Below are 18,091 nucleotides of genomic sequence, written 5' to 3' on the forward strand. Positions count from 1 at the left end.
AAAAACATTAATAAAATGTGTATTTTTGTATTGCTGTTTTTGTTTAATTTATTATCTAGATAACTGTGAGGGCTTGATTTTTGAGGAGGTTATTCTTGGAAAGGTGCTAAATGCTCGATAGTTGCTGAGGCATCTAAAGAGTTAACTGGCCAGGATCATAGTTCTCATTGATCCTGGACTTTCAGGCTATGTTCACACATTGTGTTTTTGCTGCTTTTTTTTCCTGCTGCTCTCTTGGCAGTAAAGAAGCTCCTTACAAATAGCAGGTTTTGCTGAGTTTTTGCTGCTTATTTGTTGCGTTTTTTTGCTGCGTTTTTGTCAGGGTACATTTGTGTCTTGTACTTGCTGATAAAGTTTAGTGCATAAAAAAACCATGATTCAACTTCCTCAGGTTTTAGCGCCAAATACCCAGCAAAACCTGATACCTGCGTTTTCTGCTGCATTTTTGCTGCGTTTTTGCACTCACCCATTGCTTTCTAAGCGTGAAGAAACGCTGCAAAAATGCTGAAAGAAGTGACATGCTGCAGTATGCAAAAACTCAGCAGTTTTAAAAATCAGTCATGGAAAAAAAATAATGTGTGTGCATGAGATTTTCTGAAATCTCATAGATTTTGCTGGTACTGTAAAATGCAGCTTAAAATTTGCATAAAAAAACGCAGTAAAAACGCAATGTGTGAACATTGCCTCAAAAAGGATCTGAACTGTATTTCTTAGCTGGCATCCAGTACTGATGGCGATGGTGGCACGGTGTCATGGTTCATGTGATTTAACGGCTTAATGACTGTCATATTTTATTATGGCATAGAATGGAAAGGAGTTAAAGAGGACCAGTTATCTCTCCTTACATGTCTGATACAGTAAATACTTGAGTTCTTCATAAAATAACAATTCTGGATCATCTTCTATTCCTTTTTGGAAACACATAGGTATTACCATTTTAGTTATCAAAGTCACCAGTCCCTATACACTCCTACACAGTCCAATCTCCATAGTCTTGCTGCATACTGACAATTTTAGTTGATTTCATGTGAATACAGTCATCTGCTTACTTGGGATTACACCTATTTAATAATGTAATTAACATTTTTCATTGAGGAAAGTAGAGGAATGAGCTGTGTTTTTTGGTTTCCTAGTCTTTAACACCTGTTGGAAGAAAGATATAATGTAGACGTTACTTGCTGTGTATATACTCAAGAGTTTTATGACAGATTTCATTTCATTTTATTGCTGATAAAACAACTGCAGTATAATATTTTTTTTGCTGACAGTTTTCCTCTTCTTGGTGTTTAAAACACAATAAAAAAGTTAACCAGTAATAACAATGGTCACCTTAAGCTGAATTTTAAGGGAATTTCCATCACTGAAACTTCTGACAAGTTGATCGGTCCTCTGAAATCCAAAAATGAATGAATACTTGACAGGTAAGTTTCTGTAAGTGCTATAAACATCAATAGAGAAATGTCCATTTTTTAACCATATCACCTTACATAGAAAGACATTCTAATATATGTGACTCTTACCACATGTCTGGTTAAAATATTAAAGAGTTATCCAGTTCTTTAAAATTGATTGATCACTAGGGTAGGTAAAAAAAGTTCAAAAAGGGTTGTAGAAAATTAAACAGTTTAAAAAATGTAAAACAAAAAGGTCCTTTTCCATACCTTTTTCTTTTATTTTAGAAACTTAAAGATTAAAAAAGCATGCATTATTATAGTGTGTTGAGCCATCCATAACAGCCCGTATGATAACATGAACACATAATAATTCAGGTGCTTCACAAGAATTAATGAAATGTGGAAGGAAAAAATTAACATTTACCGTAACTTTTTTTCACAAAAATTTTACTTTAACCCCAACTTTTTTATTTTCACAAGGGTAACAAGAGAAAATGGACCCCAAATTCTTGTGCAAATTTTCCTGAGTACACCGATACCCCATATGTGGGTAACAACTACTTTTGAGGCACAGTACAAAGCTCAGAAGGGAAGAAGTGTCATATTGGAGTTCAGATGTTGCTGGACTGGTTTTAGGGTGCCATGTCACAATTGCAGAGCCCCTGAGGTGCCAGATCAGCCGAATCCCCCATAAGTGACTCCATTTTACATACTACACCTCTCAATGAATTCATCTAGGTTGACACCACGGTTGTGTCACAGAATTTTATACCATTGATCAGTGAAGAAAAAGTGATTACATTTTACCACAAAAATTTTGTTTTTGCCCCTGATTTTACATTTTCACACAGCAAAATGGGTAAAAATGGCACCAAAATTTGTCACACAATTTCTACTGAACGTGGAAATACTCCATATGTGGCAGTACGGTCCTGCTTAGCCATACGGCTAGACTCGGAAAGGACGGAGCGCTATTTGCCTCCTGGAGCGCAGATTTTCCTAGAATAGTATGCGGACTCCATATACAGAGCCCCTAAATGCTAGAAGAACAGAATCCCCCCTCAAGTAACCCCGTTTTGGAAATTATATCCTGCTAAACATGTGGATGCTAAATGTGGTTTAGGCACACTGTGGAGCTCAGAAGGGAGGGGGGCATTTGAATTTGGGTGCGCAGAATTCACTGTATTTCTTTTGGGGGTGAGGAGCCATATTGCTTTTCCAGAGCCTTTGTACTACCAGTAACATGGAAGCCCCCTATATTTCCATTTACAGATGACAAACCTGAGTGAGATTTACATGGAAACCCCTTTGTGAGCGTTCAGCACAGAGCACAGGATAAATGTGAGCCGAGCCTTACTGCCATCTTTGGGAGGCAGAATGAACAAATCAGCAGCAGGTGAAGAATTTGTTTTATTTATTTTTTACGCTTTTTCTCGTGCGGTATAAGTGATTAGACAACGTTATCCTTCGGGTCAGTGCAATTATAGCGATACCAGATTTATATAGTTTTTTATGCTTGACTGCTGTTTTGTAGCTTTTACACAATAAAAACTATTTTATAGAAAAAATAATTATTTTTGCATCGCTTTATTCTGAGATCTATAACTTTTTAATTTTTCTGCTAATGGAGCTGTATGGTGGCTTGTTTTTTGCGGGACAATATTGTGTTTTCAGCTATACCATTTTTATTTACATTAATCTTTTTGATCATGTTTTATTCCAATTTTTTTCTAGCGGTCTGATGAAAAAGCATAGTCTGCCACATTTTTTTTTACGGTGTTCAGTGAAGGGGTTAACTATTGTGACACTTTTACAGATCGGGTCCTTCTGGATGTGGCGATACCAAATATGTGTACTTTTATTTGTTTATCTTTATTTTTTTTACATAAAAATGTATATTTATTAGTTTAATTTTTTTTTAATTATTATATTGCAATATATTTTTAAATATCTTTTCAATATATTTTTTGTACTTTTTATTTTTTACTTAGTCCCTCAATGGGACTTTCACTATTTTCACTTTTTTTTAGTTTGATTACAGGTATAATGCATTGCAATGCTTTGAGCATGATCTAAGAAGCTTTTTGTAGCTTGGTGGCCACAGGTTACCATGGCAACGATTGGGGCCCCACGATGACGGGAGAGTGACATGCCTGGCATGCCAATGTAAGGAGGCTTATAAGCCATGCAATGCTCCTCTGGGAAATTAAATATGAGAAGTGCCTCTTCAGAGAGGAAGAGGTCTTAAACTCTAGTGTCCCCTACTGGAAGTAGCAATCCTAAAAGTCAATACCGACCCTTTATGGACCCTTGCCCATGACTTAGGATAAAAGCCAAACCAGAATCTCAGTTTGCAGACACGGTTTTTGGGGTGTTATCCATCATTAGTGCAAAGCATGAGATCTGATTTGATGGTATGAGAGGCCTCTGACTAGGATCTAAGGGGCAACGCTTCTCCCTGTGGAGAGTGACATGCCTTGCATGCCAGTTTTAACCCCTTTACAGCCTGTGACGTATTAGTACGCACAGGCTGTAATCCCCCTGTTCAGTGAGGGCTCCGGCGGTGAGCCCGCACTGAACCGAGCATATGTCAGCTGATTATTACAGCTGACATGTGCCCGCAACAGCCGCGGGTGGAATCGCGATCCACCCGCGGCTGTTAACATGTTAAATGCCGCTGTCAATCTCCGACAGCGGCATTTAACGCGCCTTTCTGGGAAGCGCATCCTAAGCCCCGCCCATCGGCGACCCCCGTCACGTGATCGCGGGTCACCGATGGGCGGGCATGACAACCCAGGGTCTGCAGCAGACGCCTGCAGTTGTCATGAACTGGTCGCTATGAGCGCCACCTAGTGGTCGGCGCTCATAGCACAGGACCATTTCTGCTGCATACAGGGGATCTGCTGATCCCCTGTATGTAGCAGACACGATCGGACAGTTGCTGCTTCTAGTCTCCTATGGAGACTATGGAAGCATGCAAAAAGTGAAAAAAAAAAAGTTTTTAAAAATATTAAAAAAAAAAATATATATAAAAGTTTAAATCACCCCGCTTTCGCCCCATTCAAAATAAAATAATAAAAAAAAAACCCTACATACACATATTTGGTATCGCCACGTTCAAAATCGCCCGATCTATCAATATAAAAAAAAGAATTAATCCGATCGGTAAACGGCGTAACGAGAAAAAAATCTAAACGCCAGAATTATGTTTTTTGGTCGCCGCAAAATCGCAATAAAATGCAATAACGGGCGATCAAAAAATCAGATCTACCCCAAAATGTTATCAATAAAAATGTCAGCCCGGCACGCAAAAAATAAACCCTCACCCAGCCCTAGATCCCGAAAAATGGAGACGCTACGGGTCTCGGAAAATGGCGCTATTTTTTTTTTTTAACAAATTTTGGAATTTTTTTTCACCACTTAAATAAAAAAGAACCTATACATGTTTGGTATCTACGAACTCGTAATGACCTGGAGAATAAGAATGGCAGGTCAGTTTTAGCATTCAGTGAACGTGGTAAAAAAAACAACAACTGTGGTATTGCACTTTTTTTGCAATTTCACCGCACTTGGAATTTTTTCCCGTTTTCTCGTACATGATATGGTAAAACTAGTAATGGCATTGAAAAGTACAATTCATCCCACAAAAAATAAGCCCTCACATGGCCATATTGACCAAAAAATAAAAACGCTATGGCTCTGGTAACAAGGGGAGCAAAAAACGAAAAAGCAAAAACGACAAAACCCAAGGTTGCGAAAGGGTTTTAAAGGGTCGATATTAAGAAATATCTGTATTGCAAAATTTTGCATTAAAAATACGAGCCCTTTGTTGACGATGTAAAAAGAAAATTAAAAAAGGTAAAGAAAATCACTGCGTTGTTAACTACTGAACTACTTAAGGGATTAAAATAGGTGAAACTGATGCCACAGACCACTATTTACTGTATATATAAATAAGTCCTCAATGATAAAGAAAAATGACCATGATCAATAAAACTGATGATTGATGCAAATTAATGCAGATAAATTAGCATAAAAATTAATGAGATCCACCAACTATTTCATCAAGGTCAACACATACTGAAAAATATGTAGCATAGCACACTTACTCATTAGCAAAGACATTTTACAGCTTCCAACCCGCTGGCACTGTTCAACAGATAAGCACATTACTATTCTTAACATAAGCAGACTTGAAGGACATACAGAGGTCTAAACACTGGCCTGTCTGACCAAAGCACCTTCTCATTGTGCCATTCATCTATATGGCTGTTCCTGTTTCCAGCTTCTCCATGATTCAGACAGTAAAATTACCACTATTGTTAGAAGCTTCTAAAAACCAGCACAACAAAAAACAAGTTGCTCTAAAGAATTTCCCCTTCCAAACTGTTTCCTGTCAGTCTAGTTTACTGGAGAATCATCCAAGCCCCCCATACTACATTCCCATACGCCGTGCACGCCATGTAGCTGTTTTGTTTTAGACATTTGGTGTTATCTGTATTATTCAAACCATTAGACAACCAACATTTTTTAAAAATTAAGATTTCCAACTTTACTAAATTTTATTTTATTTTTATATCTTTTGTTACATTTTTATATACATTTTGTAAATGTAAATGGAACCTATCACCTGAGTCATACCCAAACTGCGAGCAGCATGAATCATAACTTGGCTGTAAGATTTCAGATAGATACAGTTGAAACCAGAAGTTTACATACACTATATAAAAAGACTCATATCCATGTTTTTCTCAATATCTGACATGAAATCAGAATAAACCTTTCCGGTTTTAGGTCAATTAGGATTACCATCGTTTTTAATATTTGCCAAGTGCCAGAATAATGAGAGAGAGAGAGAATGTTTTAAGGTATTTTTATTACTTACTGCAAAGTCAAAAGTTTACATACACTAAGATTACTATGCCTTAAACAATTCTGGACTGCCCATATGATGATGCCATGTGTTTGGAAGCGTCTGATAGTTTTTTTTTCTTCTGGTGTTTCATATAATATAAACTTTAAAGATCCTCACACTACTCCAGTTGAGTTCCAGATCTCTCCCTCATGTGTACATAGGGAGAGACCTGTCAATCACCTAGAGCAGTATAAGGAGGAGCCAAGTGGGGGCGGTGCTGGACTAGTATGGTCTCCAGCTGAATCATTAAAGCTTATCTTCTCTGAAACGCCAGAGCATTTCAGGGAATAATATATTTAGCGACAATTAAGCAGCCAGGGTCTGATTCACGCTGCCTACAGCTTGAGCAGCATGAATCAGGAGACTGGTTTATTTTAAAGGGTTATTTTTAAAAATAATAAGTTATACCTTATCGGTAGAGTGGGGGATATCTTGCTTATGACTGGGGCCCAACTGTTGGAAAAAAGCCAACTACAACTCTTCGTTATGTCCAGCATTCTTGGAGACAATAAGTGGAGCATAGGTTGACCAGGCATAATTCTATTCCATTCAGGAAGAGGCTGTGCAGAGCCCATTATTGTGGGTTCAGAGCCCCGTTCTCAGGATTGCCATCCTTACCCAGAGCCATCGGCAAGTTATCTCTTATCCTATGGATAGATGTTAATATGCTGTTTTGGAATAACCCTTTAAAAGGATCCTATCAACTGATTCAAGCTTCCCGAACCATGAGCAGCCAGTAATGTTTTACGCTAAAACGCTGCAGTTTTCAGAAAAAAACATACTGGGAAAATCCATGCTGGGACTGTCGTAACTGACTAATTCGAGGCTGGTAACAGGCTGGCATCACCCACTCCCCAATCCCTTTGACTGACAGGTCTGTATGTAAACACATAGGAAGTGATCTGTCAGTCAATTGGGGCAGGGAGGGAAGAAGGCGGCCGGGAACCTCATCAGACACAGCTTTTCAAGTAGGTTTTTCTGAAATGCTGCAATCACGCAGTGTCTGATTCGTGGTAATTGTGGTTCGGCCTGCATGATTCTGTTCACAGGTTCCTTTTCATAAATAAAACAACCATCTGTTTCAGTGTTTTTTCAGTTTTATGGCAATTTTAAATTACAAACTATTCTGGCCAGAGTTAAAAAAAAAAAGGATTTAATCTCATTTGCCAACCAGAAGTACATTTGAGAGATCAGTATCTGTCCTGTAATTTTTTTGAATGTCGCACTGAAAAGTGGTATTATATAAAGATTCTTCTATCCAATGCACTAGAAACTCGCATAAAAAACCTCATGTGTACAGATGTCTGCAATATCCTTTGGAAAACATTCCATATTACGAGAAATATAGGTTTCTTTCGTTTTGTGTAGTGATTGCTATACACTCTGCTCATTTCCTGTTCCATTTTACCTGAATGGTTCAGGGTTGGTCAACTAAGTTATGGAAAATATGACACCTTTATAGCTGAATGATTCTCCTGAATAGACTTTATGGCTTCAATAAACTTAACAAACTTGTAAATGGTCCCAGAAGTGTTTCTGCATTTCCTTTCTCTCCGGTCACTTGTACTGCCCTCATGTGATGACCTGTGTTTTAAAATGAAGCAACTTCTGCAGCTTTGCACGAATATTCTAGACTTATACCAGTAAAACTGGTGGTGGGCCTTTACATCTATATTACACTCCTGACAGTGAGTGATCTGTCACTGTGTATAGTTAAAAAAGCTGGGTTCTTTGGGCTAAATATCTGAGGCAATACATTGAAATGTTTGGGCTTCCTGCGTACTCTGCAATGCAGCATGAAGTTAAGAAAGCTTTTGGCCATCCCAAGTCATTCATAAGAGCAGAATTACAGAGTTTATATTAATTAAAGGAAGTGGCGGTGACGTAATCGCTGGTATTTAAAGCAAAGCTAGGCAATTCTGGATTTTCCAAGATCCTAATCATCTCTGCTATTATATCTGAAAAGAAAACCCTGTTCCATTTGAGACATAAAACCAACAGATTGGTTGCAGTAGACACATGTGGTTTTCATGTTAGACCCTGGGTTTTCTTCGTTATGGAGAAATCTAATAACTGGCAATTTTGTCTTGGCACTTGGAGGCTGTGAGCTTGATTTGTTTAGTGCTATAGAGACAGTCATAGAATATAGACCCCCAGACTAATCTTAGCTATATGTGACGCGCCCCCTGGGCCGTGGGGTACTCGGTAGCCGGGCCGGTCGATGCTGGGGGATGTCACGGTGGCAGTGACCCGGTTCGTGACCCAGGGCAGTCAATTAAAGGGGATAAGTAAAAGGGGAATAACGTTTTTAGAGGTAATGTTCGTGACGCCACCTGTGGTATGCGGCTATATGGGGCCGCCGCTGCGGTGCAGATCCACTGGAGCTGGTGGTGACGCAGCAGAGTTGGTTCAGCTCTCCACAGGCAGAGCTTAGCCCCAGGGCAGGATATAGTGATGCTATGAGGTAGATGTTGCTAGTCCTGTGTAGTGCAGGGCTGGTGATGGCGCAGCAATAGGGTTGAGCGAGTATGTTCTGTCCGAGTATGCTCCGGCCGAGCTCCGAGTATTTAGCTGCTCGGTGATATGGTTGAATCGCTCCCGTGTGCATGATTTGCAACTGTATGACAGCTTTATTACATGTGAAGAATGTGTAAGAAATAGACATTCCTCACATGTAATAAAACTGTCAAACAGTTGCAAATCATGCACACGGGAGCGATTCAACCATATCACGGAGCAGCTATAAATACTCGGAGCTGGGCCCGAGCATACTTGGCGAAAGGGTTAATAGAACATACTTGCTCAACACTATGCAGCAATAATTCTAGGACACAGTGGGGTGCAGTCTTCAAGGTTTTACTCACAGTTATCACGCTGCTCCAGGTTACAACTGCCAGATTATAACCACCCACGTCGTCCTGCGTTCACCAAGAAAGGGGTTCAGCAGCTCTCAAGAATTTCAGGAGTACTTAAACGGGACCCCTTTCTATGTTCCTTTCTCAGTCGTTGTCCTGCGCTGGCTCTCTCCCTCCTGCCCTGTGCCTCACAATCAGTGTCCCAAGTCGGTAGCCTCGGATCTTGTCTGGCGACGTGCAGTCCCCTGGACCCTAAGCGGCCATCTTTTCGGCAATGTAATTGTGGTAGTGGGCAGCTGCACCTTGCAAGTACAGTAGCCTCCAGTTATCTAGCTGAGCCTGATTATTCTCCACTAGTTTAGGGGCCGGTCCCCTCTGCGGCCTGATCTCTCCACGTCCATGTGACGCGCCCCCTGGGCCGTGGGAGTACTCGGCAGCCAGGCCTCTGCGTATGCCGGTGGGGGATATCATGGTGGCTGGCCCGGTCCGTGACCCAGGGCGGTCAGTAAAAAGGGGAATTTATAGGGGATTTGGAAAGTTCGTGACGCCACCTGTGGAATGCGGCAAAAGGGGTGCCGCCGCTGCGGAGCAGTCCTCTGGAGCGAGTGTTACGGCAGCAGGGATGGTGTGGTTCTCCACAGGTAGAGCTAGCTCCAGGGCAGCGTGGGGTGTTATTGAGGATGCTGGGGAGAGACAGCAGGACGGTCCCAGAGGAAAGACGGACACTCACATGGGGGTAAGCTTCAGTACCTTTACTGGTGATGGTGCAGGCACGGTCCAGGGTACTCCGGGCGAAGGGTGCACTTTTGGACTCTCCCCAGTGAGCGGGTATAGGGCCTCCTGATCCGTGGCTTTTCTCGTTAAGCTTCTGGCCTGCCTGGAACTAGGCCTAGCTTGGTTACTGTCTCTCTCTCCCTTGCGCATGCTGACCTGGTGGTAGGGCCTTCTCTTTGGAGATCACTCTCCCTGGACGCTGGGGCCTCTGTGACTCCTAGCCCTGGTACTGTAGTCAGCATTTGGCAAACCTGGGACCTGTAGTCCTCCAGGGGTTCCGGTAGTCCCTACTGGGTGTAAAGAGTCCCTGTAGGCGCGGACCCGGTGTCCAGTATATATCTCGGGGTGAGCCTGGTATGCTCCTCTGCCCCCTTGCTACTTCTTCCTTCTCCTCTCGCCTTCGGCCCACTCAAGGCCCTCACTAGGCTTCACCTCATGCTGTAGGCCTTGGCTCGCCTAAGCACAGCAGCCAGCGTGCTGCCTCTTCACTGGTCTAAGTGCAAGCAAACTCTCTCTCTGACTGAGAGACTGACTACTAAACTAAAACTGAGCTGCCTGGCTCCACCCTCCCTATATATATCCCTAACGGGCTCCCTCTGCTGGTCTGAGGTGGTAGGGTGGAGGTGTGTGAATGTGTGAGGGCCTCTTGTGGAGAAGTCCATCCATGCACCCTTCTGGGTTCTGTGGCACCAGTGCGTAGCAGGGCGCCACATTCCCCCCTAGTAAAACTCAGTACTCCTGGACTGAAGAATTTTTCTCAAAACAGGTTAAACAATAACATTTCTTCCCTTTATGGGAGGCACTTTTCTTGAACGTTACAGGTAACATTATAACACAATAAATATATATAAAACAATTTCAGAGTTTTTCAAGTAAATGGTGTCCATCTCACCGGTGAAAGAACATGAGGAACATGAGGGACCCGCCTGAAAACCCTCAAAGTAGGCCCTGGGCGTGGCTACAGGGCATAGGTGATCCAGGTGCTGGACCACGACTTCTGCCACGCCAAACGGGTTTTTGTTCCGTGGTCACTTAAAGGGCACTCCAGGGAGTGCAGCTGTGTACATGACAGTTTTTGGGCTGCTCACAGTCCTCAGCCACCGACTCCTTTATATATATATACCCTTACGGGTAACTAAATGCAATGAGAAGTGTCCATGTCACATAAATTGTCCATTAGCAAGGCAAAATAAATCAATAAATAAATACATGAAATTATTACAAGAACATACCCCACGGGGTAACTATTTATACTGTCAGTGTTTCTCTATTTACTCCCTATATCTGACAGGGGTCTGGCCTTTTGTGCTATGCGATGACCTACGTAGTACTGGGATGCGTGTAGTGTGGATGCTTGCGCTATTTTCCGCTCTATCAGCTCTATGTGTTGGTGGACTGCAAAACTGCCTTAACCTCTCTATGGGACTGGCAAGTACACTGGTTACTGGGCCTACTGGCTCTGCTTCTACCCGTGATCCTTCTTCCGGGGATTCTTCCTGAGCAGGCTCTTCTGGGGCACTTACAGGTCTTACTTGCAGTGGAGAGTCTTCTGGCTGTTGGTAGAAGTGTATCACAGGTATTATTACCGCTCCATCCAGTTTAGGCTAATCTGCCGGGAAATCTCCTAAGACAGTATGGAGTACTTCTTCTTTAGGCTCCTCCGGTACGGTGAGAGGCACTTCCTCCTGGGGCTTCAAGCTTGTGGCTTCTTCTCTTTCGTTTCAACACAACTTCTCCAGGTGTCAAGGGTTCGGCTGGTGCACTCTTGTTGTACTGTGCTTCCTGCTTATCTCTCACCCTATTTAGACTGTCTTCGACACAGGCCTGTACTCTCTTGTACTGCTCCTGTCGAGTCGTATCCCAGTCTTCAGTGGACATATCTGCTTCTGGCTCTACCACTCCAAGCTCCAGGTCCATGGGCAACTTTCCGGGTCTTGCTCTCATCAGGTACGCTGGAGTACAATTGGTGGAACTCACAGGTATGTGATTGTACAGATCTACCAGGTCAGGTAGTTTGTCTGGCCACTGGTTTCTTTCTTCTAGAGGTAAGGTTTTCAACAGGTCGATGACTATGTTATTCATCTTTTCACATAACCCATTGGTTTGGGGGTGGTACGGTGTAGTCCGGATCTTCTTACACCCGTACAGATGGCAAAACTCTTTGAACAGCTCGGGTTCAAAGGCAGGGCCTTGATCCATCAGCACCTTATCCGGGTATCCATGGGGCCTGCAGAAGTATGCTTGAAATGTCTTTGCTGCAGTTTCTGCCGTCAGATCATTGACGGGGGCTACCACCAGGAACCGGGTGTTGTGATCCACCATGGTCAGGGCATTCGAGTAGCCTGACCTGCTGGGTGACAGCTTTACGTGATCCAGAGCGACGATCTCCAGGATCTGGGTTGTTTTGATGGACTGCAGGCGTGCCTTCTGACTGCTGTAGTCTTTTCTTTTGAGGCTACAGGGTCCACAATCCAGGCATCACCTCTCTATGGAGCTCCGCATTGCAACCCAATAAAACTGATTCTTCAGGAGGGTTTCGAGCATCTTCCAGCCAAAGTGCCCTGCTTGATCGTGGTAGGCCTCCAACACCATCTGGATGTCTGTCCTGGGCACTACGATCTGCCATACCATCTCATGGGTCCTAGGGTTGACATACCTCCGGCACAGCTTCTCTCTATAGATGAACAGCCGGCTTCTCTCATTCCACAGTTGCTTGGCTTGTGGAGGAGCGTCCTTCTCCAGGGAAGAACCTTCGTGGGTTATCAGTTCTTTGATACGGCTGACAACCGGGTCGCTGTCCTGGGTCTCCTTCCAACTGTGATGAGGTAAAGGGTTTAGTGTCTTACCACGATATCTCCTGGAGGTGCGCTGCTCGTGGACCATCCCATTTCTGTGGAAGGCAGGTAGCTCATCTCCTCCAGGTCATCCACTTCTTCTTCAGTGTCCGACTGGTGAGGCATTCTGGATAGGGCATCGGCGTTGGCGTTCTTGTGGCCTGCCCGGTACTTGATGGTGAACTGATAGTTTGACAGTCGGGCCATCCAGCGCTGTTCCATGGCTCCCAACTTGGCTGTCTCTACATGTGTCAAGGGGTTGTTGTCAGTGTAAGCTGTGAACTTACTGGAGGCCAAGTAGTGCTTGAATCATTCAGTGATGGCCCAGACCAAGGCCAGGAACTCCAACTTGAAGGAGCTATAGTTTTCCGGATTCCTCTCGGTCGGACGAAGCTTCCTGCTAGCATAGGCAATCACCTTCTCCTTGCCATACTGCTTCTGACTCAACACAGCTCCTAGTCCCTCATTGCTGGCATCAGTCCACAGCAGGAAAGGTTGGCTGTTGTCAGGGTAGGCCAGGATTTCTTCGCCGATCAGGATCTCTTTCATCACTGCAAAGGACTCAGCCTGCTCTTTACCCCACTGGAAGGTTTTTTTTTGCCTCTATTGGACTGTCCTGCCAGGAGATCTTGCAAAGGTGCTGCCTTCTTGGTGTAGTCCCTTACAAATCTCCGGTAATACCCGACCAGTCCCAGGAACTAACGTACCTCCTTGAAATTCTTCGGTTCCGGCCATTTCTGGATGGCAGTGACCTTCTCCGGGTCTGGTGCTACTCCTTCTGGACTGACGATGTGCCCCAGGTACTGAACCTTCTGTTTGAGCAGGTGGCACTTGGAAGGCTTCAATTTCATCCCATACCGGGACAACGACTCAAATACCTCCGCCAGGTGCTTCAAATGGTCCTCATACGTCTTGGAGTACACTATCAAGTCATCCAGGTATAGCAGCACGGTCTCGAAGTTACGGTGTCCCAAACAGCACTCCATCAATCTCTGGAACGTTCCAGGGGCGTTGCAGAGTCCGAACGGCATACTGTTGAACTCGCAGAGTCCCATCGGGATAGTGAAGGCCGTCTTCTCCCGCTGTTCCTCAGCAACTGCTACTTGCCAGTACCCACTAGTGAGGTCAAGGGTAGAGAAGTAATTTGCAGACTTTAGTGCAGCCAGGGATTCCTCTATACGGGGCAAAGGGTATGCATCTTTATAAGTTATGCGATTAATCTGTCTGTAATCTACACACATCCTCATGCTTCCATCCATTTTCCTGACTAGGACCAGGGGAGCTGCCCAGGGGCTACAGCTATCTCTTATTACCCCTGTCTTCATGTCATGCAACAGTTCCTTCGCTTTCTGGTAGTGTGCTGGTGGTATGGGCCTGTAACGTTCTTTGATGGGTGGATGGTCACCTGTGGGTATATGGTGTTGTACCCCTTTAATCCTCCCGAAATCAAGTGGGTGTTTGCTGAATACTCCCTCGTATTCCTGAACCACCCTGTCTACACCCTGTTTCTGATGGACAGGAGTGGCGTCAGTCCCAACATGGAGCTGTTGACACCGATCCCCCACCTGGGTTTCCGAGTCATTATCCTCCACTCTGTCTGGTGAGGTTAAGGACTCTACTGTGTGGATAGCGTTGTTATTTACAGTGTACAATCTGGCAACAGTGGCATATCGTGGTAATTTGACTTCATCCTCTCCATAGTTTAGGAGGCGTACGGGCATCCTCCCATTGCGTACATCCACTACCCCAGTTAAGAGTGTAGGTCTATGTTCCGAGCTAAGGGGCTTTACTACCGCCTGGGAGCTCTGTCCTCTGAGACCTATTGCTGCTCTACACCAAATCAGCATTTTACTCATCGGGGGAATCACAATGGGTATCGCGTCTGTCACCCGTACATTACCAATTTCACCACCTGTTAGCTTTACCTGTTGCTGGTACATAAGGGCTCGTATCTCTTTCTGGAGCACCCTCCTCTGCCCTGGTTTGGCAGTGTCGGCCATCTGTTGGAGCAAGAACAACACTTCTCCCAAACAGTTACCAACAATATTTGTGCCAAGTACCATATACAAGTCTGTATCACCAGGATTAGTCTCTACTACAATTAGTCCCTGGTCCTTCAGTTCCACTCTTCCCACCTTTACTGCCATATCCTTAACCCCGACTAGGTTAAGGGGAAGGCCATTGGAGGCATACACGGAAAGGTTTGGATCTGGCGGGTGAAGTTCGTCTATGGACCAGAACCTTTTGTATTGCAGAGGACATCAGGCATGATGGTTACCTGAGATCCAGTGTCCAGCAGGGCAGGTGTCGCGATGTCGTCCAGCACAATGGACAGGAAAGGTCTTCCTCCCACGAACCGGTGGTACCAGTTTGATGGGCCTGGTTGGTCTACCCCTGGGTGTCGGCCCTCGGCCCCAGAGTTTTCTCGTTTAAAGGACAGGTCCGGGCAGCGTGGCCCGCCTTGTGGCAATGGTAGCAGACGAGTTCCTTTGGAGGGCGGCGTTGGTCGCTGGTCCTCCCACGGGGTGGCGTTGCTCTCCTTCTTCTCCTCATCCAGGGGACATCCTCCGGGCTGTCGGCTAGCAGGATCCTTCCTTCTGTCTCGGGCTCCATCCGTAGCTGCAGGGCGCTCATGACAGTGGTTAGAGTTTTGCTTAACTGACGCACTTCAGAGCGCAGGCTGTCCAGCTCACTAGGGGGCGCTGCTTGCACCTTGGCTTCAGCGGTCAACAAGGGAACGGTGGACGCTGCGGGCACTGGGGTGGCCCCTCCCTGGCAACCTTGGATAGGAGTATCTGTTGTTTCCAGGGGCTGCAGCCCCTTTATAGCCATGTCCATAAGTGTCTCAAAGGTGGCATCTGGATGATCTAAGGACCACCAACGCACAGTCCTACTTTCCTCCTGGGATTTCAATCCCCGAATAAATTGTTCCTTCAACATTTTATTTTCGTCATTTATGCTGGTTGGACCAACCTGTTTCAGGGCTCGTAGGGCCCCCTGCAAGCGCCAGGCATAGTCCCGAACATTGTCCTCTGGTTTCTGAGAGCAATTGTAGAACCTCATCCGGAGGTCTGTCTCAGTGCGATTCTCAAAAACAGTTTGCAGCTTTTTAAATATTGCTGATACTGACTCTTGGTCTGCGGCTGACTATGTTTCAACTTCCCGCTCTGCAGCACCAGTCAATTGTCCAAGTACAACAGCGGCTCTATGTTTGCCCGTCATCGAGTACATGTCCAGCACACCCCATATTCTCCTTTTAAATCCGGACAGCGTATCTGGTCTGCCGCTGTACTGGGGGAGCCACTTCGCTCCAGGGATGTACGGTAGGGCCATGGGTATGACAGGGATTACAGGCCCTGCTGGTGGAGCGGCTGCTTCAGCCTGCTCAGCACCAAGCGCAAGTGGAACATCGGGGCCATTAACCGGTACTCCGGCGTTCTGCTGGGCTTCGGACATCGTTGCACCCCCCTAGTGAACCGTGGCCTACCTTCTTTACCGCTTTCGGGTAGGCCGCAGCTCCGCAGGAGACGGTCTTCTTCCAGGACCTTGCGTCGCTCACGCCTGACGTCAGAGCACTCACTGGACTCCTTCCAGGACCTGACGCTTCCTGCTTCGACGTCGAGGCGTGGGGCGTGTCCTGGGCTTCGCGCGATTTAGCAGTTACGCCTCTCAGGTTCCCATGGTTACGCCCTTCTTCTTCTCGCGCTGCAGCGCGATAATGGCGGCGATCTTCACCGCAGTTTAACACACAGTTCAGTTCAATAAAGGCGCACAGTACCCGGTGGCAACGGGCACGAAATCCTGTTCGTGACGCCAAGACATGATGCGCCCCCTGGGCCGTGGGAGTACTCGGCAGCCGGGCCTCTGGGTATGCCGGTGGGGGATATCACAGTGGCTGGCCCGGTCCGTGACCCAGGGCGGTCAGTAAAATGGGGAATTTATAGGGGATTTGGAAAGTTCGTGACGCCACCTGAGGAATGCGGCAAAAGGGGTGCCGCCGCTGCGGAGCAGTCCTCTGGAGCGGGTGTTACGGCAGCAGGGATGGTGTGGCTCTCCACAGGTAGAGCTAGCTCCAGGGCAGCGTGGGGTGTTATGGAGAATGCTGGGGAGAGACGGCAGGGCGGTCCTGGAGGAAAGACGGACACTCACACGGGGGTAAGCTTCAGTACCTTTACTGGTGATGGTGCAGGCACGGTCCAGGGTACTCCAGGCAAAGGGTGCACTTTTGGACTCTCCCCAGTGAGCGGGTATAGGACTTCCTGACCCGTGGCTTTTCTAGTTAAGCTTCTGGCCTGCCTGGAACTAGGCCTAGCTTGGTTACTGTCTCTCTCTCCCTTGCGCCTGCTGACCTGGTGGTAGGGCCTTCTCTTTGGAGATCATTCTCCCTGGATGCTGGGGCCTCTGTGACTCCTAGCCCTGGTGCTGTAGTCAGCGTTTGGCAAACCTGGGACCTGTAGTCCTCCAGGGGTTCCGGTAGTCCCTACTGGGTGTAAAGAGTCCCTGTAGGCATGGACCCGGTGTATATATCTCGGGGTGAGCCTGGTATGCTCCTCTGCCCCCTTGCTACTTCTTCCTTCTCCTCTCGCCATTGGCCCACTCAAGGCCCTCACTAGGCTTCACCTCGTGCTGTAGGCCTTGGCTCGCCTAAGCACAGCAGCCAGCGTGCTGCCTCTTCACTGGTCTAAGTGCAAGCACACACTCTCTCTGACTGAGAGACTGACTGCTAAACTAAAACTGAGCTGCCTGGCTCCACCCTCCCTATATATATCCCTAACGGGCTCCCTCTGCTGGTCTGAGGTGGTAGGGTGGAGGTGTGTGAATGTGTGAGGGCCTCTTGTGGAGAAGTCCATCCATGCACCCTTCTGGGTTCTGTGGCACCAGTGCGTAGCAGGGCGCCACACATGTAGATTGGGGCGCACGGGTTGCATCCGCACTCGCCGTGCCCCTGGGATCCCCTCTGTCTCTGGAGCCTTCCCTCTGCTCCCGTCCTTTTCTCTCAGTCTTTCCTCCTGGGCCTCTCAGACTAGGCCCTTTTCCTCTGCTCTCCTGAGCGGAGCTCCTTCTGAGCTCCCACTCCCAACTGTCTGACTGAACTCTCTCCACAGACTGATCTGCTTCTAGATGGTTCCCTTCTTTCTTATACTCCTACTGAAGGCGCTCCCCTGATCTACTTCCTCCACCCACACCCACTACATGGTGCCCCCCCTTCCAACCAGGGACAGGGCTCAGCATTGTACGCTTGCATCTTGCCCCGCCTGCTGGTCTGGAATGGTGTAGTGTTGGATGCAGGTGGGTGGGTCCCGGGTAGTACCCCATCCT

The 18,091-nt window shown here is 46.2% G+C and overlaps 1 long non-coding RNA gene across 2 annotated transcripts in view; it reads right to left on the reverse strand.

The window, feature by feature from the left end:
- Positions 1-704: 704 nt before the first annotated feature.
- Positions 705-18,091, reverse strand: part of LOC141264281 (uncharacterized) — a 32,567-nt gene continuing 15,180 nt past the window's right edge. Inside the window, exons 3-4 of one of the 2 annotated variants that reach the window (XR_012319872.1) lie at positions 1,330-1,389; positions 705-1,143 (exon numbers count right to left, since the gene is read on the reverse strand). This is a non-coding gene — a long non-coding RNA (uncharacterized lncRNA). The remainder of the gene's footprint in view (positions 1,144-1,329; positions 1,390-18,091) is intronic. The other variant, XR_012319873.1, reaches the window with a different exon arrangement.

Source organism: Phyllobates terribilis, unplaced genomic scaffold (assembly GCF_046119375.1).
Source record: "Phyllobates terribilis strain yellow unplaced genomic scaffold, ASM4611937v1 Scaffold_4__5_contigs__length_816908805, whole genome shotgun sequence".
NCBI lineage: Eukaryota > Metazoa > Chordata > Amphibia > Anura > Dendrobatidae > Phyllobates > Phyllobates terribilis.